This window comes from Cetorhinus maximus, chromosome 23, assembly GCF_964194155.1.
Source record: "Cetorhinus maximus chromosome 23, sCetMax3.hap1.1, whole genome shotgun sequence".
Classification (NCBI taxonomy): domain Eukaryota; kingdom Metazoa; phylum Chordata; class Chondrichthyes; order Lamniformes; family Cetorhinidae; genus Cetorhinus; species Cetorhinus maximus.
Genome location: NC_135901.1, coordinates 6138994 through 6164130, shown reverse-complemented (window position 1 = coordinate 6164130; position 25137 = coordinate 6138994). Strand labels below are relative to the sequence as shown.

Genomic DNA, 25137 nt, shown 5'->3' with positions numbered 1-25137 from the left:
TTAACCCGGACTTGTGAACGGACATGTCACATCTGAATGACGTTCCATGGGAAACATTGCAGATTGATTATACAGGCTCACTACCCACAGTAACAGGAAGGGACCGGTATATCCAGGTAGTTATAGTTATGCTTACCTGGTGGATTGAATCTTTCCCTGCCTGTAAAAAATGATGCAGCCACTACAGCTAAAATCTTGTGGGAACAGATCTTTATCAGATGGGACTTTCTGAAAAGGATAGAGAGTGATATTGGTTCTCATTTCACAGCTGAATTAATGCAGCAGTTCCGTCATCTTGTGGGTGTGGAACAACATTTCCACATCACCTACCACCGAGCACTTAGCAGGATAGTCGAGGGCTTCACTTTTCTATAAAAACAGCACTGAGAAAAGCTGTCATGAAGGGAGCTGATGATCTGGTCAAGGTCAACTGCCTTGCCTGGTGTGTTAATGACCATTCACTCCCCTCCTGTTCACTCCTCCAATTGCAGCCCATTTCAGCTCATGACAGGGCAGAAAATGCAGATTATGCATCGTCTTGGGATCCCACTCCCCATTGCTACTCGACAGACTCAGGACCTGTTTCTCCAGAACCTCCAACAAACCTCAGCATCCTCCCTCAGTGGGACTACAGGCAGTGGAGAAGATGGCACTGCCCATCTCAACACCTCCAGGGAGAACAACCCTACCCGTTACATTAACTGTTCAATGGGAGATGAAGTCATGTTAAGAACCTTGTGAAAAGGGGTCGGGTCGGGATGTTAATTGGGAAGGTCCATATGATGTTCTAGATAGACTTGTGGGAAACAAATCTTATATTAGCGAAATGGAAATGAAGGATGGAAATGCAATATTTGTGTTATCATGAAGATCAGTGTGAACTGTATATAATGAAAATGTCAGATAACCAGATTGAGAATAAACGCTGTGTTTGATTTTATCCAACAGGGACAAGATGTGGATGGTCATCGTGCTCCTGGACTGTGTCCAGGCTGAATGTTCTGTTCCTGCCGTATGATCCTCCCCAAGATTGTCCTTTCTGAGCTCCAGCCAGGTGATGTTAAACACCCAGGTGGGAAAGACAAAAATCTACAACAATATGTTTAAAACAAAGCTGATTTATTTGCTATATAACCAGAATACTAAACTTCAGTTCAATTAGTAACATCAGCAGAAACAAACTGCAACTGTCAGAATGAACATAGTTGGGGGAATTAATTTCTGGCATGTTGAGTTGTAATCCGATTGGGTGTCTGGCTTATTGTGAGAGAACATCAAGCTGTCAGGGAGAGGGATGATGTTGAGGAGAGCAGGTTTCTGATGGTGCGTGTGTGTGTGTGTGTATGTGTATGTAAGGGAGAGACAGGCTGTGCTGAGAGTTCGGTACAGGCAGCACCAGTGCAGCCCTGAATGATCGAGAACATCTCTCTCTGCCGGAGTGAGACTCTCCGCTATGTGGATGCTGCAGGGAAGGAAGAGCGGAAGGAGACTCGCAAGGAGTCTCGGGACGGAGCAGAAGTGAGTGTGCTACCAAATTTTCAACACCAAATTATCAAGGGGAGCAAACAGGAATGAAACGCCCGTGGCGAAAAGTTGGTGATGCAGGTTGATAGAGACATTTAAAAGAGCAATAAGCAATTGGTTTCATTTCTAGAGGGTGAGCGTTGAAAAATAGAAGTTTTGTTCTACCCTATATCGAGCAATGGGAGCACTGTGCACGGTTCTGGCCTCCGTATTATAAAAAAGGATATAGAGGCACCGGAGAAGATGCAAAACAAAAAAAGATTTACAAGGACGATTCCAGATCTGAGAGGTTATAACCATCAGGAAAGACTGAACAGGCTGGGGCTCTTTTCTCCAGAAAAGAGAAGGCTGAGGGGGTGACCTGATCGAGGTCCTCAAAATGATGAAGGGGTTTCGAGCGGGTAGACGTAGAGAAGATGTGGAGGAGACCAGAACTGGGCGGTGGGGGTAGGGGTGGTTAGTAGTTATCAATATCAGATAGTCATTAATAAATCCAATGGGGAATTCAGGAGAATTTACCCAGAGAGTGGGGAGAATGTGGAACTCGCTCCCATAGGGAGTGGTCGAGGTGAATAGCATTTAAGGGAAAGAGTTAGGGTGGGGGTTGTGGTAGTGAGACTAACCCGATCGCTCGTCAGAAGTGCTGGCACGGACTCAATGGGCTCAATGGTCTCCTTCAGTGCTGCACAAATTTGGTGAATGGGAGCAACATTTCTGCCAAGTTTTCTTTCTATATCCAAACTGGTTGGGATCAGTCCTGTCAACACATATTTGTACCGCCCTGTGGTAACCCACTCCCTCTCGAAGGTGCCGCACTGCCTCACTCGTGGGGAATGGGGGACAGCTCTGGAGCACCGGAAGTTTGTTTCTCAGGCAATGGGTTCAACAACCTCGGTCGTTGGTAAGATTTTAGAGTCCATTATTAAAGATGAGATTTCAGAATACTAGAAAGTGCATGGTAAAATAGGGCAAAGTCAGCATGGTTTCATCAAGGGGAGGTCATGCCTGACAAATCTGTTAGAATTCTTTAAGGAGGTAACGAGTAGGTTAGACAAAGGAGAGCCAATTGATGTTATCTACTTGGACTTCCAGAAGGCCTTAGACCAGGTGCCGCACAGGAAGCTGCTCAGTAAGATAAGAGCCCATGGTGTTAGAGGCAAGGTACTAGCATGGATAGAAGATTGGCTATCTGGCAGGAGGCAGAGAGTGGGGATAAGGGAGTCTTTCTCAGAATGGCGGCCGGTGATTAGTGGAGTTCTGCAGGGGTCAGTATTTGGACCACAACTTTTCACTTTATACATTAATGATCGAGATGAAGGAACTGAGGGCATTCTGGCTAAGTTTGCAGATGATACAAAGATAGGTGGAGGGACACGTAGTATTGAGGAGGCGGGGAGGCTGCAGAAGGAGTTGGACAGGTTAGGAGAATGGGCGAATAAGTGGCAGATGGAATACAACGTGGGGAAATGTGAGGTCATGCACTTTGGTAGGAAGAATAGAGGCATAGACTATTTTCTAAATGGGGAGAGAATTCAGCAATCTGGAGTGCAAAGGGATTTGGGAGTTCTAGTCCAGGATTCTCTTAAGGTTAACTTGCAGGTTGAATCGGTAGTTAGGAAGTCAAATGCAATGTTGGCATTTATTTCGAGAGGACTAGAATATAAAAGCAGGGATGTGCTGCTGAGGCTTTACAAGGCTCTGGTCAGACCACATTTAGAATATTGTGAGCAATTTCGGGCCCCATACCTCAGGAAGAATGTTCTGGCCCTGGAGAGGTTCCAGAGGATGTTCACGAGAACGATCCAAGGAATGAAAGGCTTAACATATGAGGAACGTTTGAGGACTCTGGGTCTATACTCGATGGAGTTTAGAAGGATGAGGGGGGATTTAATTGAAACTTGCAGAATACTGAAAGGCCTGGATAGAGTGGACGTGGGGAAGATGTTTCCATTAGTAAGAGAGACTAGGACCCGAGGGCACAGCCTCAGAGTAAAGGGAAGACCTTTTAGAACAGAGATGAGGAGAAACTTCTTTAGCCAGAGAGTGGTGAATCTATGGAATTCATTGCCACAGAAGGCTGTGGAGGCCAGGTCATTGAGTGTATTTAAGACCGAGATAGATAGGTTCTTGATTGGTAAGGGGATCAAAGGTTACGGGGCAAAGGCGGGAGATTGGGGTTGAGAAACTTATCAGCCATGATTGAATGGCAGAGCAGACTCGATGGGCCGAATGGCCTAATTTCTGCTCCTATGTCTTATGGTCTTATGGTCTTATGGGTTCGGCACAGCTCCGGGGAAATCAGTACGGAGCCAGGAAAAGGCTGCTGGTGCACTCCTGCCACACCTGGTAAAGCCTGGCACCTTCACAGTCAGCTATTTGAGCTGTAAATGATTGGGCATTGATATCGTGACACCTTCCCTACGACCATCAGGGTTTTCGCTGGAGTAAACAAGGAGAAATTGTTTCCAGTGGCAGGAGGGTCGGTGAACAGAGGGACACAGATTGAAGAGAATCGGGAAAAGAACCAGAGGGGGAGATAAGGGGGATTTCTTTTTTTTACACAGCGAGTTGTTGTGATCTGGGAGGTGCTGCCTGAAAGGGTGGTGGAAGCAGATTCAACAGGAACTTTCAAAAGGGGAATTGAATAGATACTTGAAGGGGAAATGTTTTCAGGGCTATGGGGGAAAGAGCAACGTGGGGGAAGTGGGACTAATTGGATAGATCTTTCAGAGAGCTGGCACAGGCACAATGGGCTGAATGGCCTCTTCCTGTGTTGTAAGATTTTATGATTCATTTCTTTCTGCCCACACACTGGATTGTGCACTCTCCACAGTCACTAACACGTTTGCTTGTTTTTGTCACTGTTTTATTCTGGTTCTCTGTCATGTCCGCCTTCCTCTCCTTCTTCTGTTTTCCCTCTCCTCCTCTCCCGCTCTCCCACTCTCCCCAGTGGCTCTCTCTCCTTCCCTCAGACTCTCCCATTCTCCCCACTCTCCCTCTCGTTCTCTCCCGCTCTCCCACTTCCCCTGGTCTTCCTCTCCTTCTCTCCAACTCCTCCTGGTCTCCCTCTCCTTCCCACCCGCTCTCCCATTCTCACCAGTCTCTCCTTCTCTTCCGCTCTCCCACTCCCCAGTCTCTATCTCTCTCTTTCTCTCCCACTCTCCCACTCCCTGGTCTCCCTCCCTTTCCTTCCTGCTCTCCCACTCCCCCTGGTCTCCCTCCCTTTCTTTCCTGCTCTCCCACTCCCCCTGGTCTTCCTCTCCTCGCCTGCTCTCCCTCTCCTCCCAGTCTCTGTCTCCTTCTCTCCCGCTCTCCCACTCTCCCCAGTCTCTGTCTCCTTCTCTCCCACTCCTCCTAGTCTCTGTCTCCTTCCCTCCTAGTCTCCCTCTCCTTCCCTCCTACTGTCCCACTCCACCAGTCTCCCTCTCCTTTTTTCCCGCTCTACCACTCTCCCTGTTCTCTCTCTCCTTCTCTCCCACACCCCCGGTGTCTCCTTCTCTCCCTCTCTCCCATTTTCCCTGGTCTCTCTCTCTCGCTTTCCCGTTCTCCCCGGTCTCTCCTTCCCTCCCACTCTCCCACACCCCGGTCTCTCCTTCTATCCCACTCTCCCACTCCCCATGGTCTCTCTCTCCTCTCCCGCTCTCCCATTCTCTCCAGTCTCTCTCTCCCGCTCTCCCGTTCTCTCCGGTCTCTCTCTACCACTCTCCCATTCTCTAGGGTCTCTCTCTCCTTCTCTCCCGCTCTCCCACTCCCCCCAGTCTCTCTCCCACCCTTCCATTCTCCCAGGTCTCTCTCTCCTTCTCTCCTGCTCTGCCATTCTCTCCAGTTTCTCTCTCCTTCTCTCCCACTCTCCCATTCTCCCCGGTCTCTCTCTCTCCTTCGCTTCCGCTCTCCCACTTCCCAGTTAGGGGAGGCGATGGTGTAGTGGTATTGTCGCTGGACTAGTAGTCCAGAGACCCAGGGTAATGCTCTGGGGGCCTGGGTTCGAACGGTGGTGGGTTCAGATGGTGGAATTTGAATTCAGTAAAAACCTGGAATGAAAAGTCTTACGATAACCATGAAACCGTTGTTGATTGTTGTGAAAACCCATCTGGTTCACTAATGCCCCTTTAAGGAGGTCATCCTTACCTGGTCTGGCCTACATGTGACCCCAGACCCACAGCAATGTGGCTGACTCCTAAATGCCCTCTGAAATGGCCGAGCTGGCACTCAGTTGTATCAAAACCGCTACAAAGTCTCGAAAAAGGAACGAAACAGGATGGGCCATCTGGCATTGACATAGGCACCGGAAACAACAACAGCAATCTCAGCCCCGTCGACCCTAAGTCCTCCTTACCAACATCTGGAGGAGCCATTTAAATACTGTGGCTACAAGAGCAGGTCAAAGGCTAGGAATCCTGCGACGAGTAACCCACCTCCTGACTCCCCAAAGCATGTCCACCATCTACAAGGCACAAGTCAGGAGTGTGATGGAATAATCCCCGCTTGTCTGGATGAGTGCAGCTCCCTCAACACTCATGGAGCTGGACACCATCCAGGACAAAGCAGCCCCGCTTGATTGGCACCACATCCACAAACATTCACTCCCTCCACTACTGACGCACAGTAGCAGCAGTGTGTACCATCTACAAGATACACAGCAGGAATTCACCAAGACTCCTTTGACAGCATCTTCCAAACCCACGACCACCACCATCTAGAAGGACAAGGGCAGCAGATAGATGGGAACACCATCACTTGGAAGTTCCCCACCAAGTCACTCACCATCCTGACTTGGAAATATATCGGCCGTTCCTTCACTGTCACTGGGTCAAAATTCTGGAACCCCCTCCCTAACAGCACTTTGGGTGTACCTACACCACGTGGACTGCAGCTGTTCAAGAAGGCAGCTCACCACCATCTTCTCAAGGGCAATTAGGGATGGGCAATAAATGCTGGTCCAGCCAGCGAAGCCCAAATCCCATGAATGAATTTTTAAAAAAGTCTTTCTCTCCTTCTCTCCTGCTCTCTCATTCCCCAAGGTCTCTCTCTCTCCTACTCTCCCACTCCCCCGGTCTCCCTCTCCGTCTCTCCCGCTCTCTCATTTCCCCTGGTCCCCCTCTCCTTCTCTCCCTCTCCCACTACCCCCGTCTCCCGCTCTGTCTCTCTCCCTTTCCCTTTCTTCCATCCCCATTCATCATCTCCCTTTCTCGCTCTCTCTCTCTCCCTCCTTTTCCTCTAATCTGTTCTTCCTCCCTACCTCAACCTCTGTCTTCACTCCCCCCACCCCCACCTTCCACCCGCTCTCTCCCTTCGCTCTCTTCCACACCCGCCTTTGGAAAATTGAAGGTTTGAATCCCAACTCTGTTTCTTTCTCTCCCAATCTCCCATTTCTCCCAGTCTCTCTCCATCTCTCCCGTTCCCCTCGTCTCCCAGTCCTTCTCTCCCTCTCCCTGTTTATACAGACGAGAGAGTGTCAGGATGAAATCCAGTGTGTTATTAGAGAGGAGAGAGGGTCAGGGTGGAATCCAGTGGGTTATACAGGGGAGAAAGGGTCGGATGGAATCCAGTGGTTTATTCTTTCCTTCCCTCATATGTTTTCCTCCCACCATCCCTTCCTTCCTTCCTCCCGTACAACCAATTTCCCCAATTTATTCCTTCCATTCCTCCATCCTTCCTTCCCTTCCATTCTCCTTCGTTCCTTCCTCACGCATTTCCTCTCTCACCTGCTTTTAACCTCGGAAGAGAGAGGAGGGTACCCGAGGGTTGGCCTGAGGGACAGGATTGGCTGGTTGATATCCGGTGAGATTGGCCCATGTGGTTTACATTGGGATTGGAGGTCCACTTAGCAGGAAGAGAGGAGAGGATTATGCAGTCTTCAAAGAGGTAAGTAGAGAGGACGAGGCGGATTTATGTAGGGAAAGAATCTAGAGAGAGAGAGGGGAGGGGGCATAGCAGACCGGTGGGTTTTTGTCCCTGAGTATAATCATACCACTGCAGATCATTATCTATTGAGTAATTTAATTTTGTGTGTAGACCAGTCGACATACAATGAATGAGTTAACAATAGTTTGGGGACCACAATTGTGCAGTTCATATCATGGCTGCTGAAAGATTTCATATAATTATCTTCTCAAAGTATTGTGAACACACATCCGTCATGTGAACTGATTAGTGTTTATAAATGGTCTGTGCACAATGCTTGACATACAAGAGGTTTTATTGATTTAATAAATGTTTTGATAAGGCAGTTTTAATGGAATCAGATTAAGTTACAGTTGAACATCTGGAGATGACACCTTCGCTGACCATAATCTTTACTGTTGGTCAAAGCCAACTAGATTGGATTAAGAGGCACCGTTTAAGGGGTGTTTATGTGAACATTTTAGAGAACTATTGTTCGCATTTTGGACCTGCCCATGTCCCAAAGCCTTTTTGAACAAATGACGGAAGTATCAAAGGCGAGTGCCAAATTGAACACAGCAAGATCCCGCCAACTTCAAGGCGGCTAATGACCAGATCATCTGATTTAATCCTCCTTGCGTTCCTCAATCCTGCCCTCTTGAGCATCCTCCGATTCCCATTGCTCCACCATTGGCAGCCGTGTCTTTAGCTGCCAGGGGCCCTAAGCTCTGGAATTCCTTCGCTAAACCTCTCTGACTCTCTCTCTCTCTCTCTCCTCCTTTAAGATACCCCTTATAAACTGACTTCTTTGACCGAATTATTGGCCGCAATATCTCCTTATGTGGCTCGGTGTCAAATGTAATAATGCTCCTATGAAGCACCTTGGGACGCTTTGCCATGCTAAAAGCGCTAGATAAATATAAGTTGTTGTTGCCGCAATTGCTTCCTTTTTACCCTTGGTGCCTGGATCGCCGGTATTGTTGCACCATTTTCCCACTTGGTTGGGGTTAAATCTTTGCCTTCTTTCCTCTGCAGGCTACTGAGGAGGCTGGAGTTCGGAGGTTGCTGCCAATGGCTGCTCCAAACATGGCCGCCCTGAATGACTCGCAGATGAGGGAGCTGGGGCCCTGGAGCAACTCGGCTGGTGAGCAGTGGAGGCATTGCTACAATTTCTAAGCGGCATTGCTCAGCCTCCTGATCTTCGTGGTGGTGTTTGGCAATGTGTTGATGTGCATGGCAGTGTCCAGGGAGAGGGCACTGTAGACCACCACCAACTACCTCATCGTCAGCCTGGCTGTGGCAGACCTACTGGTGGCCACGCTGGTGATACCCTGGGTTGTCTATCTGGAGGTTAAACCGTTAGTTCGGTCCCGCTTATCGAAAGGCGGGAGGGCCCCGAAGGGCGTTGGGCCTCGCAGCTACCGACATCACGCCTCTGCGACCCCACCCCCCGCCAAAGAGGTTCTAAGTCCTTTTCCCACTTCCCTTCCTGGAGACAGTCACTTGCGCATCAGTCACAGCCAGAACAAGGTCTCTCTTCTGGTCATCCATTTAGATACCAGGCGATTGGTGAACAACACAAGACTGAACTTGACCGTATAGAAACGTAGGCCAGGATTTTATGGCCCCTCCTGCCCGGCGGGTTATTACGGTCCCGCTGAACTAATGGAGATTTAAATGGCTCGCCGCGTCTGCTGGGGGGAGAGACACGCTGCGGTGGGACCATAAAATCCTGGCTATAGAAAATAGGAGCAGGAGTAGGTCATTCGGCCCTTCGAGTCTGTTCCACCATTCAGTATGATCATTGCTGATCCTCTATCTCAACGCCACACTCCCGTGCTCTCCCCATACCCCTTGGTGCCTTTGGAGTCTAGAAATCCATCTATTTCCTTCTTAAATATACTCAGTGACTTGGCCTCCACAGCCTCTGTGGTGGAGAATTCCACAGGTTCACCACCCTCTGAGTGAAGAATTTTCTCCTCATCTCAGCCCTAAATGGCCTACCCCATTTCCTGAGACTATGACTCCTTGTTCTAGACCACCCCACCAGCCAGAGGAAACGTCATCCCTGCATCCAGTCTGTCCAGCCCTGTCAGAATTTTATACATTTCAATGAGATCCCCTCTCATTCTTCTAAACTCCAGTGAATACAGGCCTAGTCAGCCCAATCTCTCCTCATATGACAATCCTGCCACCCCAGGAATCAGCCTAGTGAACCTTCATTGCACTTCCTCTCTGGCAAGTATACCCTTTCTTAGGAAAAGAGACCAAAACTGCACACAATAGGGCCAGGAGCAGGCCATTCAGTCCATCGAGCCTGTTTCACCATTCGATTGGGTCATCATGGAATGGTCCAGCACAGAAGGAAACCATTTGGCCCATCAAATGGAGAGACAGTGGCGTAATAGCAATGTCACTGGACTAGTAATCTGAAGGCCCAGTCTAACACTCTGGGGACATGGGTTCAAATCCCTACAAGGCAGCTGGTAGAATTTAAATTCAATTAATAAATCAGGATTTGAAAACCAGTCTCAGTCATGGTGACCATGAAACTATCATCAATTGTCGTAAAAACCCAACTGGTTCACTAATGCCCCTAAAGGAAGGAAAACTGCTGTCCTTACCCTGTCTGGCCTACATGTCACTCCAGGCACACAGCGATGTGGTTGACTTTTAATTGACCTCTGAAATGGCCGAGCAAGCCACTCAGTTCAAGGGCAATTAGGGATGGGCAACAAATGCTGGCCTTGCCAGCGACGCCCACATCCCATGAAAAGATAAAAAGAAAATTGAGTCTGCTGCAGCTTTTTGAGAGATCAATCCAATTAGTCCCCACTCTCCCCCCGCACCCCCGCTGCTCTTTTCCCCGTCGCCCTGAAAATTTCTCCCCTTCCAGTATTTATCCGATTCCCCCCTTTTGAAAGTTCCTATTGAATCTGCTTCCACCGCCCTTTCAGGCAGCGCCTTCCAGATCACAACAACTCGCTGTGTGATTAAAAGCCGCTCTTCCTCACCTCGCCCCTTGCTGGTGACGCTCACTTGCACCGAAGGCTTATCAGCCTTAGCAAAAACCATTCCCACGTTGTCGCAGCCAACCCTCGGCAGCTGAACGATCGTCATGGATGGGGGTTAGTATTGCAGCCTTCGGGCACGCTTCTGATTGTTGTGATCCTCCAAAGAGCGAATCTTGGAATCCCATTTCTCAATCGCTTTCATTACCACTTCAAATAAAGAAAAAGCAAACATAAGATCAGCCGGTGCAATGAAACTATTCAGTGCTCAGATGATAAAATATTCATTCATTATCATCCAACTGCTAGATAATTAATTTTGTATAATGTCTCCGCTGGATATCTAATCGCACTATTCTCACACAATTAAATCTGGAGCAAAATTAGTTTTATAGGAAATGAGAATTACTGTAATATTCTTTGCTGCAGTGCTTGTCAAACTAATTTATACTTCATACTATCTAGATTGTCCACAAGCGTTTAATCTCTTGGAACATTCTTCATCTTGAAATTACCCGAATTACTATTTTCGCCTTTTATATTCTTTTCAATGGAGATGTAATATCTCTATGGACCTCAGTGACTTTTAGGGGGAAGAAAGTAAATGAAAATTTATGGTAAGGGAGAATTCATTATAAGGGAATGAATTACTTAAATTAGAATCTATAGGCAGGCCAGCGCAAATCAGTAAATCAACAATTAAACAGTTAAACCAAATGAACCTTTTACACTCTCAAACTTTGTACACCAGCAAGTTTGCAATCACCAGCAAGGTCCTGGGAGTTAGACTGGAGTCAGAGGATGGCAAGAACATAGATTAAGTGTGCTCTTCAACAGATAGGGGAAGGACAGATGATCCCAGCTTAGATAGGAAGGCAGGTCTCTGCCTGGGTGAAAGTAGGGTCAGATGATGCATGTACCTTTGTACCAGAGACTTGTCTGTTTAATGTAAACCTATATGTTGACAAGATCGGAATCTGGAGGATGTTCTTGTATGTGACAAATAATGTATAAATATGGTGAACACTTGTAGCTTAGCAGAGTACTGTCTCAAGCTGTATTGAGATGGTGCCCTCCTTGCAATTGCTCGAATAAACGATCGTAACCTGTACCTGAGTCTCCTGTGGTCCGTTCATCAAAGACACCACATCAGTGACAAATGCATAAAACGACCCAAGTGTTAAGCTAATGTTCTCCAAGTTTGATTAATGTAGGTGCAGAATAAGTGTTAGTTTCTCAACAGAAGATTGTTAAGATGATGTTAGAGCACATATTCAAATGATTAAAATCAACACGTTCTCTTGGCATATTCATGTTTAGAATATGAAAATGTCTAGGCTTTTTCTCTGGCATGAGTTAATAATTTACGTATTATTTAGTGAAAATGTCAGTGAGTGCAAATCTGTCAACAGCAAAACAGCAGCAGAAAGTTTATAATGTCAACAACAACTTATGATTCTACAGCACCTTCAATTTAATGAAGTGTCTCCAAGGTGCCTCACAGGAGTGATTATCAAACAATATTTGACCTCGAGCCACATCAGGAGATATGAGGGACCAAAAGCTCAGTCACAGAGTGAGGTTTTAAGGAACGTCTTAAAGCCAGAGAGAGATAGAAAGAAAGAGAGAGAGAGAGATATAAAGAAAGAGAGAGATAGGGACTGGAGGAGGTTCCAGAGATAGGGAGGGTTGTAGGGACTGGAGTGAGTTACAGAGATGGGGATGATTGTAGGGACTGGAGGAGGTTACAGAGATAGGGAGGGTTGTAGGGACTGGAGGAGGTTACCGAGATAGGGAGGGTTATGGGGACTTGAGAGGGGTTACAGAGATGGGGTTGGTTGTAGGGACTAGAGGACGTTACAGAGATAGAGAGGGTTGTAGGGACTGGAGGAGGTTACAGAGATAGGGATGGGGCACAAGGAAAGATTTGAAAACAGGGATGAGAATTCTAAAATTGAGTTTGGATGAGCTTAAGTTTCCATAAACATATTCCTTGGAGCCATTCTTCCCGTTAATTCTGATGAGCTTATTTGGGGAAGACAATTGAATGTGGGTGGGGTAGGATCGGTTGGTGGCCCTTGGGCTCTGTTCCCTGCAGCCACCCCCCTCCCCCTCCCCGCCCCTCCCACACCGCCTGCAAAAGTGGTCTAAAGTATTTTAGAAGCACTGCTCTTAGGTGTCTTGTGCCCAAAGGCAGCAGAAGAACAAAATACTGAGGGCGCTGGAAATCCGAAATAAGAACAGAAAATGCTGGAAACACCCAGCATCTGTGGAGAGAGAAACAGAATTAATGTAAAAGCAAAAAACTGCGGATGCTGGAAATCCAAAACAAAAATAAAAATACCTGGAAAAAGTCAGCAGGTCTGACAGCATCTGCGGAGAGGAAAAGAGTTAACGTTTCAGGTCAGAACCAAAGGGCAAGGCACTGTAGGAATGCAGATCTTTTATCTGGATTTAAGGCTGGATATAGAGCTCCAGTCAGTGAACAGACGTCCGGATGGCTGGAGATGTTCTGTGATCTTGTGGAAGGGTTTGCTTGAAGGGATGCTACCCTGGCTGTGAATTGTTGCTGATGCTGTTTGTACTTTGCTCTGGTTAAAGGTGGTTGGTGAGTGGCGTTTCAGCTGGGTTCACTGTGACATCTTTGTGACACTGGACGTGATGCTGTGCACAGCCAGCATCCTCAGCCTGTGTGCCATCAGCATCGACAGGTAACCGGAGGGCTTTCAGTGGCGTTCGCCAGTGCGGATACAGGCCATTCGGCCCATCTGCTCTGTGCCGGTGTTTCTCCTCCACACGAGCCCCCTCCCACCCCCTCTTCACCTCACCCCGTTCACCATATCCTTCTATTTCTTTCTCCCTCGTGTGTTTATCTTGCTTCCCCCTTAAATTCATTGATGCTATTCACCTCAACCATTCCCTGGATGCGAGTTCCACATTCTCCCCAATCTTTGGGTAAAGAAGTATCTCCTGAATTCACCATTGGATTTATTTTTAGGAATGTGGGCATCCGCTGGCAAGGTCAATATCACCCTTCAACTGAATGACCCGTCAGTGTTAGGGTTAGAGTCAACCACATCTCTGTGGGTTTATAAAAGGGTTTTCTGTAGTAATTATAGTTCTGATAAACATAGGACTGTACCTTTAACCACAGGGGAGGAAAAGAGGAGAGCGATTCTCCTGAGTATTTATGGGGGCAAAACCTACAGTTTAATTCGAAGCTTAACGGCCCCCAGTGCCCCTGACTTGAAGACCCTCAGTAAATTAGTAACAATAAGGAATATTTTCAACCCAAACCCTCAGTCACAATGAAGAGGTTCACGTTCAATTCACTGAATACAGCCCCAAGAGAGACCATTGCTACCTCTGTGGCGAAATTAAAACAACTCATGGAATATTGCGATTTTGGTGAAAGCCTGAATGATATGCTCAGAGATTATTTTGGTCTCTGGCGTGCAAGAGGATGCTATTCAGCGAAGATTGCTGACTGAAGTGGATCTTGATGTTAAGAAAGCATTAGAAATAGTACGTGCGATGGAAAGCGCTGTAAGTGATTCACAAGCGATTCAAGGTGCACAAAATGGCGCCATTTTCCTAGTTGGGCGGGAACGGTCAACTGAAAGTGGCGCGAAAATCCAGGACTCCGCCGTGAAGCGGGAAACAGCCCCCGCTAACCGAAAATTGAGGAACCAGTTTATTAGCAAATTCGAAAACTAATTTTTATCGACGTGGAAACAATCACACTCCTAACGATTGGCAATTTAAAAGGTGGAGTGTTATTTTTGTCACAAAAAAGGACACATATTGAAACATTGCAACACAACATTAAAACAGGCTTCCGGGCAACAAACAAAGCCCAATGAAGTATGTAGTGTGGAAGAGCCAGAAACAACCAATTCTGACATTTAATCCTTATTCAACATGAGAGTTGGGAAGACAGAGCCAGTCACTGTCACTTTACAGGTGAATGGGAAACTCTTAATAATGGAAGTAGACACTGGTGCTTCTACCACTGTAGTAGGAGAACACAATTTCAAATATTTAAATAAAGGTGCTCAACAATTAAATTTGGAACAAACGTCTACCAAGTTGAAAACGTACACAGTCGACGAAATCCAGGTATAAGGTATCACCAGAGTACCTGCTTATTATAGACACCAAACAGCACAACTACCAGTGATGGTATTAGAAGGTACAGGACCAAGCCTTCTACGTCGAAATTGGTTGAGGGAAACTAACCTTGATTGGCCAATGAGATTTCAAAAGGAAGCAGGAAGAGTTCCTGAGTTGGAAAAGGAACAAGGTAAGGTCCTTCAGAAAGAGCCTAGAGAGTCCAAGGACCGCATCTGGATGCAAATGGAATGTGTAGCTATTCAGCAACCTGAAGAAATGAAGACTGTCTTAAACAACGACATGGAAGAACAGCAGAAGAAACTCAAGGCGACTCTGCTGAATTACAGAGTTCAAGTTGAAGCGAGTGAGTTTCGCAAAGAAAAGAAAAACCCTGTTGAAAGACCCTCACACACTACAAGGATCCCTCAGGTCAAAGTTTGTACCTCTGGAAAATTATGAAGGGAAGCAGGAAGAATTTAACGTCACTCTGAACAAACTGAAGAACCAGTTGGCACAGAAGACGCAGCAATGTTCAAGGTTCCAGAAGGAAGCCAACAGATACATGAAGGAGACGGAAGAGCTGAAGAATCAGCTGAATGAAGCTAAAGAGACCTTGAAAGGAAAGGTCGTAGAGCTTTCCAAGATGCAAGTAGATAATGAAGTCATGGGTAACTCAATTACTGAACTAAGACAAGTTGAGAAACCACCTGAGAGAAGTCTGGCCGACAGTGAAGTCAAGATGAAGGCCAAAAATAAACTCTGTGGTAGAAAGCAGAAGACAAAAAGGAGGAAGATCCTGAAAAGACAATAAAAGGCAGGAATGAAAAAGTTAACAGGTGAATGATCGGAAACTAAACTTGCTCGTTTCCTATTTTACTACAGAACAATCCCAATTTGGAGGGGAAGGTGGAAAAAAGTCATGGGAACCAAAAATCGACTCCTGATTTGTATAGTCATGAGCAACAATTTACTTGGAGAAACAGTGTGTGTAAGGAATGTCGGTGGAAGACTGAAGTGGCTAGCTGGTAAAGTAAGCTCTGTGACCGAACCATTGTCATACCACATGGAAATGGAGGGCCGGACCACCTATAAGCATGTGGATCATTGAGGAAGAGAGATTTCCCAACAATATGATATTCCACCTGTAACCATTGTTAAACCTATGGTTCCTGTTGAAGTTGCTCAACCAAGGACAGACATGCCTGGTGTCTCTGTTGGAGTGGAAGACACTGAACTGCCTGTGCCTAATGAGGTACCTGATGTTAATGTGGTTCCAGAGCATGTGGTTCCTGCAAAATAATCGGAAGTCGTGGAGCTGCGATGTTCCACAGGGATCGGGAAACCATCTTAAAGACTGAACTTGTAATTTGATGACCTGTGTAAATATTGTGATGTAATGAGATAAATCTCCTCCTAAATACAAAAGGTAAAGAAACGTTTAAGGGTGGGGGGGGGGGGGGGGGGCTGCAGTAATTATAGTTCTGATAAACGTAGGACTGCAGCTTTAAGAGTATGCCTGTGTTGTAAGATCACATGAACTGTATAAACCAATGCGTTAGAAGCACGGGGACCCTCGAGGAGAGAATTCTTCTTTCGTTATAGAGTTAGATGTATACATGTAACTGCTGCTGCCGTCTTGTAAATAAAGTTCAACGTTTCCACCAAGCAAAGCTGCCTAGAAAATCAACTCTATCACACTTTCCTTCCCGAAAGTACATCATTGAAACAAACAGGGTTTTTATGACAATTGATGGTCACCATTACTGAGACTAGCTTTCAATTCCAGATTTATTAACTGAATTTAAATTCCACCTACCACTGTGGTGGGAATTGAACCCATGTCCCTCAGATCATTAACCGAGGCCTCTGGATTAGTAGTCCAGACATTAATGCGATGCCACCATCCCACCTTTTAGTGACAATCGTATATTGATAGCCCGTAGTTCTGGTCTCACCCCACACAAATAGCAAGACTTTCTCTACCCTATCGAAAAACCCCTTTCATTGTCTTAATCAGGTCACCCCTCAGCCTCCTCATTTCTGGAGAAAAGGGCCCAGCCTGTTCAGTCTTTCCTGAGAGTTATAACCTCTCGGATTTTGGCAGTGTAGGAAATGCAGAATAAATGAAGAATAGCCTCCTTCGGTGCTCTGAAGTCCTGAGAAGATCGGGAAAAGGGGTATAATTTCTCTCCACCTGGCGGAAACTGCACAGCAACAGACTTAAAATGGTAGCGGGCAACTTGCTTCTCCAGCCCTTTTGGCACTGGGTAGCGGGGCTGTGACAGGAAGAATAAAAAAGAGTCATATTATCTAAATGGTGAGAGATTGCAGAGCTCTGAGATGCAGAGGGATCTGGGTGTCCTAGTGCATGAATCACAAAAGGCTAATAGCAGGTACATCAAGTAATTAGGAAGGCTAATAGAATGTTATCGTTTATTGCAAGGGGGGTTGATTGTAGGGAGGTTATGCTTCAGTTCTGTGGGGCGCTGGTGAGACCGTATCTGGAGTACTGTGTACAGTATTGGTCGCCTTATTTAAGGAAAGGTGTCAATGCGTTAGAAGCAGTTCAGAGGATGTTTACCAGGCTAATACCAGGAATGGGTGGGTTGTCTTATGAGGAAAGGCTGGACAGGTTAGGCTCGTATCCACTGGAATTTAGATGAGTAAGAGGTGACTTGATTGAAACATTTAAGATCCCGAGAGGTCTTGACAGGGTGGATGTGGAGAGGATGTTTCCTCTTGTGGGAGAATCTAGAACGTGGGGTCACTGTTTAAAAATAAGGGGTCGCTCATTTAAGGCAGAGATGAGAACTATTTTCTCTCAGAGGGTCGTGAGTCTTTGGAACTCTCTTCCTCAAAAGGATGTAGATGCAGAGTCTTTGAATATTTCTAAGGCAGATCTCGATAGGTTCTTCGTTAACAAGGGGTTGAAAGGTTATCGGGGGTAGGCAGGAATTTGGGGTTGAGGTTACAATCAGGTCAGCCAAGATCTTATTGAATGGCAGAACAGGCTCAAGGGGCCGAGTGGCCTACTCGTGCTCCTTATTCATAATTTGTGATGTGTCCATCTGAATTCATACACATCAGGGCTCCAGTGGGGTACATGACACACGTGTGCCATTGTCAGTGGAGTGCCCTCTGGGCTGTACAAGTGTAGTTAGACTATTCCTCCCTCTCTTCACCGCCCCCCGCCCCCACCTCCCTCCTCAGGCCTTTACCCACCACCCTCCCTCCTTCCTCCATTACTTTCCCTGGGCTCCCTAGTTTTGGGAGGAGTGGGGCCAGCGAGACCCAACGGCCAGCGAGAGGCCCTTTCATGACTCCAGGTTCTCCAGATGTGCATTGACAAGGTTCGCCCCCTCTTCCCTGCAGCTCGATAGAGAATGGGACCCTCCCATGGGAGCGGCTGTCCCGCTTGTGATCCTGGTTGGAAATGGTGGGAAACTGGGAAATATTGGTGTGCAGAGTGACCTGGGTGCCCTTGTACACGAATCACAGAAAGTCAGCATGTAGGTACAGCAAGGAACTCGAAAGGTAAATGGCATGTTCGCTTTTATTGCAAATGGATAGGCATATAAAAGTAAAGAAATCTTAAAATAATTATATAGATCTTTGGTGAGACTACACCCGAATATTGTGCACAGTTCTGGATCCCTAACCCTACCCCTAACTTCAAACCCAACCCTAAATCCCTAACCCCATCCCTAACTCCCTATCCCTAATCCTAACTCCCTAACCCCGTCCCTAACTCTCCAACCCCATCCCTAACTCCCAACTCCAGCCATAACCCCATCCCCAACTCCCTACCTCATCCCTAACCCCTCAAACCCCACCCCTAACTCACTACCCCTAACACTAACCCCATCCTTAACTCCCTACTCATAACCCTAACTCCATAACCCTATCCATAACTCTAACTAAACTGATTCCTGGGATGAGAGGGATGTCCTATGAGGGGAGATTGAGTAGAATGGCCCCATATTCTCTGGAGTTTAGAAGAATGAGAGGTGATCTAATTGAAATATACAAAATTCTTCGGGGGTTTAACAGAGTCGATTCTGGGAGGCTGTTAACCCCACCCCCTCCCCTGGCTGGGGAGTCTGGAACAATGGTGGGGGTCACAGTTTTAGGATAAGAGATCAGCCATTTTGGACTGAGATGAGGAGAAATTTCTTCACTCAGAGGGTTGTGAATCTTTGGAATTGTCTACTCCAGAGAGCAATGGATGTTCCATCATTGGGTATACTCAAGACTCAGATTGATAGATTTTTGGGCACTGAGGGTGGGAAAGTGGTGTTGAAGTAGAACATCAGCCATGATCTTAATGAATGGGTGGGGCAGGCTCGAGAGGCCGAATGGCCTCCTCCTGCTCCTATTTGTCTGGTTGTTTGCTAGATCTTGGGAATACTGTGTACCTTTTTCCGATTTGATCAATGGATCCTCATCCTCAACCTCCCTTGGTTGCCATGCCTACAGGAGTCGGCCATTTGGCCTTTTGAACTTACTTCCCTGCTTCACTCACCACCTATTTTGGAGCTTTTTAAAGACCGTCCAGTTCATCAACAGCTCTAACTTGTTTCTTGTCCACCCCTTGCAGATACACTGCGGTTGCCATGCCAATGCTATACAATACCCGCTGCAACCCCAAGCAGAGAGTCGTTGATGATAACCATGGTCTGAATGCTGTCCTTCGCCATCTCATGCCCGCTGCTCTTCGGGCTAAAAAAAATCCTGGTAAGCTGTGCCCATCAAGAACCCTTCTTTCATCTTTTATTCCTCTATTGTCTCCTTTTATGGTAAGGGAGGGGCATGAGAATTCTCACAGCAATCCCAAGGATTGGGGACTTCAGTTATATGGAGAGACCGGATCAGCTGGGATTGTTCTCCTTAGAGCAGAGAAGGTTCAGGGGGAGATTTAATTGAGGCATGTAAAATCATGAGAGGTTTTGACAGAGTAAATAAGGAGAAAGTGTGTCCAGTGGCAGGAGGGCCGGTAACCAGCGGACCACAGATTGAAGAGAATCGGGAAAAGAAAAAGAGGGGGGGAGGAGGAGAATTTATACTCCACACGAGCCCACTCCCACCCCCTCTTTATCTCCCCCATCACCATTTCCTTCTATTCCTTTCTCCCTCATGTGTTTATCCAGCTTCCCCATTAAATACATCGATAATATTCACCTCAACCACTTCCTGTGGGAGTGAGTTCCACATTCTCCCCACTCTCTGGGTGAAGAAGTTTCTCCTGAATTCCCCATTGGATTTATTAGTTGTTGCACTATGCTGATAGTGCTGGTATCCCACCACTGCCAACCATGTTGTATTATGGTGCGCGGTGGTGTCTCAACGATGTGACCTTGAGACTTGTAGATTTAAACATGAACTCTTTATCTATTTACAGATCTCAGGTTACTGTCATGCATGGCGCTGCTACCTCCATGCAGGCTGGTTCCAAAGTGTTCTCTCTGGACTGTTCTCTCAGCCTGTTACCATGTGACTTTATACATCATACCGTGGGTGGTGCTATTCTCCAGTCCCTCTCTAACCCTTACTCTGCCGTGCACCTTTACATTACAGTGGCATGCAGGCACATACAACACTAGTGACTATCTTATATTGATGGCCGTCTAGTTCTGGTCTCCCATCAGCCTTACCCTCCCCCACCCCAAAAGTGGAAACAACTTCTCTAGGTTCATCCTGTCAAAACTCCTTCATAGTTTTAAAGGCTTCTATCAGGTCACCCCTCAGCCTTCTCTTTTCTAGAGGAAAGATTCCCAGCCTGTTCAGTCTTGCCTGGTAGTAATAAGCTCGTAATTCGAGTGCCATCTTTGTGAACCTTTAGTTACATCTTCCCCAGTGACTCAATGACAGTTTTTGCAATTATGGAGACCAGGAATGTGCTCTGTCCTCTTCCAGATAAAAGGGACGAGGCCATCTGTGCCATCATGAACCCTTCTTTCATCTTATATTCTTCTATTGTCTCCTTCTACGTTCCCTTCATCGTGACGCTGTTAGTTTGTGTCCCGACATATGCCATGCTGAGACGGAGAAGGAAGCACGTGGCAGCTAAGAGGATCAGCGTTGCCATGGAGCATGAAACCCAACCGCCCATAAAGGTCGAAAGAGTAAATAACAAGCTCAAATATTAAAATGAAGGGATGTGCGTAGTGAGCATGGTGTAAATGACTGAGCTTTAAACTCTAGATGCCGCAATTAAATCCTGCCCAAGTTCGCTTTGTGTAGAGGCTGCACGGGTTCAATTCGACATGGGTTAGAGTGGCTTCGATCCATTTTGTATCAGACACGCTGCCATGATGCAGAGTTGCTTTCAACCTGCCATTTAAGGGAGGATACAGGATGACTGAGGAAGTGGTGTCACCACAAGTATAGGATGTTGGTCATTTGTAGGAGGCTGCAGATTGGCAGGCATAGAGGGAAATGTACATCTAACCCCATGTTGTACCTGTCCTGGGAGTGTTTGATGGGGACAGTGTAGAGGGAGCTTTACTCTGTATCTAACCCCATGTTGTACCTGCCCTGAGAGTGTTTGATGGGGACAGTGTAGAAGCAGCTTTACTCTGTATCTAACTCCGTGCTGTACCTGTCCTGGGAGTGTTTGATGGGGACAGTGTAGAGGGAGCTTTACTCTGTACCTAACACCGTGCTGTACCTGTCCTGGGAGTGTTTGGAAGGAACAGTATCTTGGTTTATTATATAAAAAAATGCTTTTCAGGGTGAAATTTCCTTGTGCAATATTACTGTGCGTATCACATAATCATATTCCACCTGAAACATTCACTCCCTCCACCACTGATGCACAGTGGCAGCAGAGTGTACCATCTACAAGACGCACTGCAGCAACTCACCAAGCCTCCTTAGATAGCACCTCCCAAACCCATGACCATGACCATCTAGAAGGACAAGGGTAGCAGATAAGTGGGAACACCACCACCTGGAAGTTCCTCACCAAGTCACTCCTATCCTGACTTGGAAATACATTGGCTGTTCCTTCACTGTCGCTGGGTCAAAATCCTGGAGCTCCCTCCCTAACAGCAATGTGGGTGTACCTACACCACGTGGACTGCAATAGTTCAAGAAGGCAGCTCACCCCCACTTTCTCAAGGGGCAATTAGGGATGGGCAACAAATGCTGGCCCAGCCGGCGAAGCCCACATCCCATGAACGAATATTTTTTTTAAAAATGTAATACTTAAGTCAGTAATTTTGAAAGGATTTTTGCCCTATTTAATGGACAATCTCTCAATTCCAATTGTAAACAGTGGATTTTCTTTATGGCCAATATGAAGTATTTGTATCCATATTCGTGCCTACACTGTTGCCAGGGTCGATAATTCCATTTTTTGTTTTATTTAATTTCAGTATAAGTGCACACACCCGGAAGATGTCAAACTTTGCACTTTAATGGTCCAATCAAACGGGAGCACCAGTGTGAGTAAAAAGAAATTGGTGAGGCCTCATCTGGAGACATCAGAATCCTCGGAGCTGATTGACAAATTTCCAGTTCAATTTGAGTGGCCGAAATTTCCACTTGTCACTAAGGTCACCAATCATTCCAAAGGTCATTGATCAACTCTCTTCCCATTCGCTGCCATTGCACAGAATCTCAATGGACCCAAACCTCTTCCCACTCACTCCCATTGTACACAATCCCATTGGAACAAGCCCCTTCTCCTTCACTCCTATTGCACAGAATGTCAATAGATCAATCCATTCCCATCGCACAGAACCCTAATTCCTTTCACTTCCATGGAGAGATTGGGATTGTTCTCCTGAGAGCAGAGAAGGTTCAGTGAGAGATTTAATCGAGGTGGGTGAAATCATGAGGGGTTCGGATAGAGTAAATAAGGAGAAACTGTTTCCTGTATCAGGAGGGTCAGTAACCAGAGGGACACAGATTGAAGAGAATCAGTAAAATAAAGACGGGGATAGATGAGGAGTTTTTTTTTTCCTTTTTACACAGTGAGTTGCTGTGATCTGGAAGGTGCTGCCTGAAAGGGCGGTGGAAGCAGATTCAGCAGGAACTTTCAAAAGGGGAATTGGGTAATTAGTTGAAGGGGAAAGATTTGCTGGGCTGTTGGGCAAAGAGCGGGCAGAAGTGTGGGACTAATTAAAAAGCTCTTTCAAAGAGCCAGCAGAGGCTCGATGGGCTTAATGGCCTTCTCCTGTGCAGTATGATCTGTGAACAAGTTAACTGCCAACACCCCATGTACAAAATGGTGACTTGGAGACAAGGGCCCTTTGTCATTCCCTTCCTTGTCCTCTCCTGTGATTTGAGTGTGCTCTGGTCTGTGCTGTTGGCTGTTGGTAACACCCATTTTCTCTTCTTTTTGGCATCCTAGACACTGGTACGAGAAGCAATCCCTTACTCTGAAGAATCTGAGGGAGCCCGCTTTGTGGGGCCTCCCGAGAGGTCAAGGCCAACAGGAACTCCGCAGGCTTTCCAACTCGGGTCCACTTCCGGATACTGCCTGATGGCTGGTAAATGGAAGGCCCCTTCCTCCATCGAGGTATCCGCGGACCCCGAGTGCGATGGCCAAGCAAGGTTCTTCAAGCAGACCGCTTTTGAGGTGCGGAGGGTGCCAGTGGCCAAATCAGCAGGGAAAGAAAACTGTCCCACCAGAAGGAGAAGAAAGCAACAAATGTTGGCGGTTGTCTGAGGTGAGTCGAGAACAAACTAGAACAATAGGTTATGTTTCACTGAGTCACAATGATCTAGAACAATAGCCCAAGATCCACAGTCTCAGTGGTCTAGAACAATTGGTTAGGTGCTGTTGTGCCACAATGATCGAGAATAGGCAAACGTCTACCGGTTCTTACAATGATCTAGAACAACAGACCGATTTCTATGTAATTACAACTATCTAGAACAATAGACGAGGTTCCATTGTGTCTCATTGATTTAGAAGAACAGGATAGATTCCATGGATCTTGGACTGTAGGCTAAATTACAAGCTCTATAACTGTGGACTAACTTCAATAGTCTTGAAATGATCTAGAAAATAGGCAAAGTTGCCTTGTGGCACAATGATCTAGAACCATAGGTTAAGTTGCATTGTAGCACAATGATTTAGATCATCAGTCCAAGTTCTATTGGTTTTGCTGTAATCTAGAACAATAGGCTGCATTCCACCAGACCACAACGTTCTAGAGCAATAGGCCAAGCTGCACGGAAATGTAATTATCTAGACTAATTGGCTGTGTATGGTGTTATCATACTCCCAGTAGATTAGTCTGAGTCCTATAGTGTTACAATGATCCGGACTAATAGGCTAAGTTGTATGGAATTGTTATGTTCTCGGATTGTATTCTATACTGATGATGTGTGCCAGGAATGTAATGTGAATTTTATCAAAGAAGTAGTAACTGCAAGTAATTAATGGAGCCCTGTTGCCATATGGTTGAGGAGCTGAGTGGGGTAGGAACCCTTTCGCGAGTCACTGCGTTGCGATGACAAATGGCCCACACATGCATTGACGACTCTTTTCCTCTCTCTCGCTCTCTGTCGGATTAGCAGGCGTCTTCATCATCTTCTGGCTGCTATTTTTCATCACTCACATCCTGAACGTCCACTGCCAGAGGTGCTACATCCCACCGGCGCTCTACAGCGCCTGCGCCTGGCTGGGTTACGTCATCAACCCCATCATCTACACGACCTTCAACATGGTGTTCCGCAAAGCCTTCATGAAGACCTTGCATTGCTGACTCTGGAACAGGGACTGACCCTGGAACAGGGACTGAAGCACAGTCGCTGGCAACTGAGAGCCAAGCGGACCAGACCATGAAACTTGCAACTGATGTCTCCACACGAGAGACACAGGCTTTTAAGGATCCCAGACTATAAACACCTTGTCTCTGCTGTCTTCACCACACCATAACAGGAAGCCAGAATGATCCCTTCCTGCCAAAGATGGAGGAACATGAGTGTACCACACATTGGCACCTTCTGAACACGACAATAAAAGGATGAGTGCTCACACCACAATTTTATGTAGTTTACATACAGTCTCTCTACACCTAAACACCTTCCATCGCCACCTACTCTGAGTTTAGTTGTTGCGTTCCTTACTGAAGTTCCCACTTCCTGGCACCCAAGCTAATATCCTCTGAATTTAATGCAACCCTTGATCATTGTGCCACCACGAAATGTAACGTATGGGTCATGTGGAGATGAGCAGAGAGGCATTAGGCCAAACCTAAAGGTGGCAGGTCCCTTATTTTCCGTTCATTCATGGCTGGCATTTATTGCCCTTCCCTCATTTCCCCTTGAGAAGACGATGCAGATTTGCCTTCTTGAATACCACTGAGTGGCTTGCTGGGCCATTGCCGAGGGCAGCTAGGAGTCAACCACATTGCTGTGGTTCTGGAATCACATGCAGGCCAGACCGGGTAAGGATGGCAGATTTCCTTCCCTAAAGGGCATTAGTGAACCAGATGGGTTTTTACAACAAGAATCATGATCACTGTTACTCACTTTTAATTCCAAATTTATTTAATGAACCTAATTTAAATTCCTTCCGGCCACGGTGGGATTTGAGCTCACGTCTCCTGATTATTAGTCCAGTAACATGACCACAAGGCTACTGTTCAAC

General features: G+C 46.6%; 1 protein-coding gene and 1 pseudogene across 1 annotated transcript in view; one reads left to right on the top strand and one right to left on the bottom strand.

The window, feature by feature from the left end:
- LOC144698213 (uncharacterized) overlaps nt 1–25137 on the bottom strand; it is a 352133-nt gene that overhangs the window by 198487 nt on the left and 128509 nt on the right. The window lies entirely within an intron of this gene.
- LOC144697742 (D(2) dopamine receptor-like) lies at nt 1411–24250 on the top strand (annotated as a pseudogene).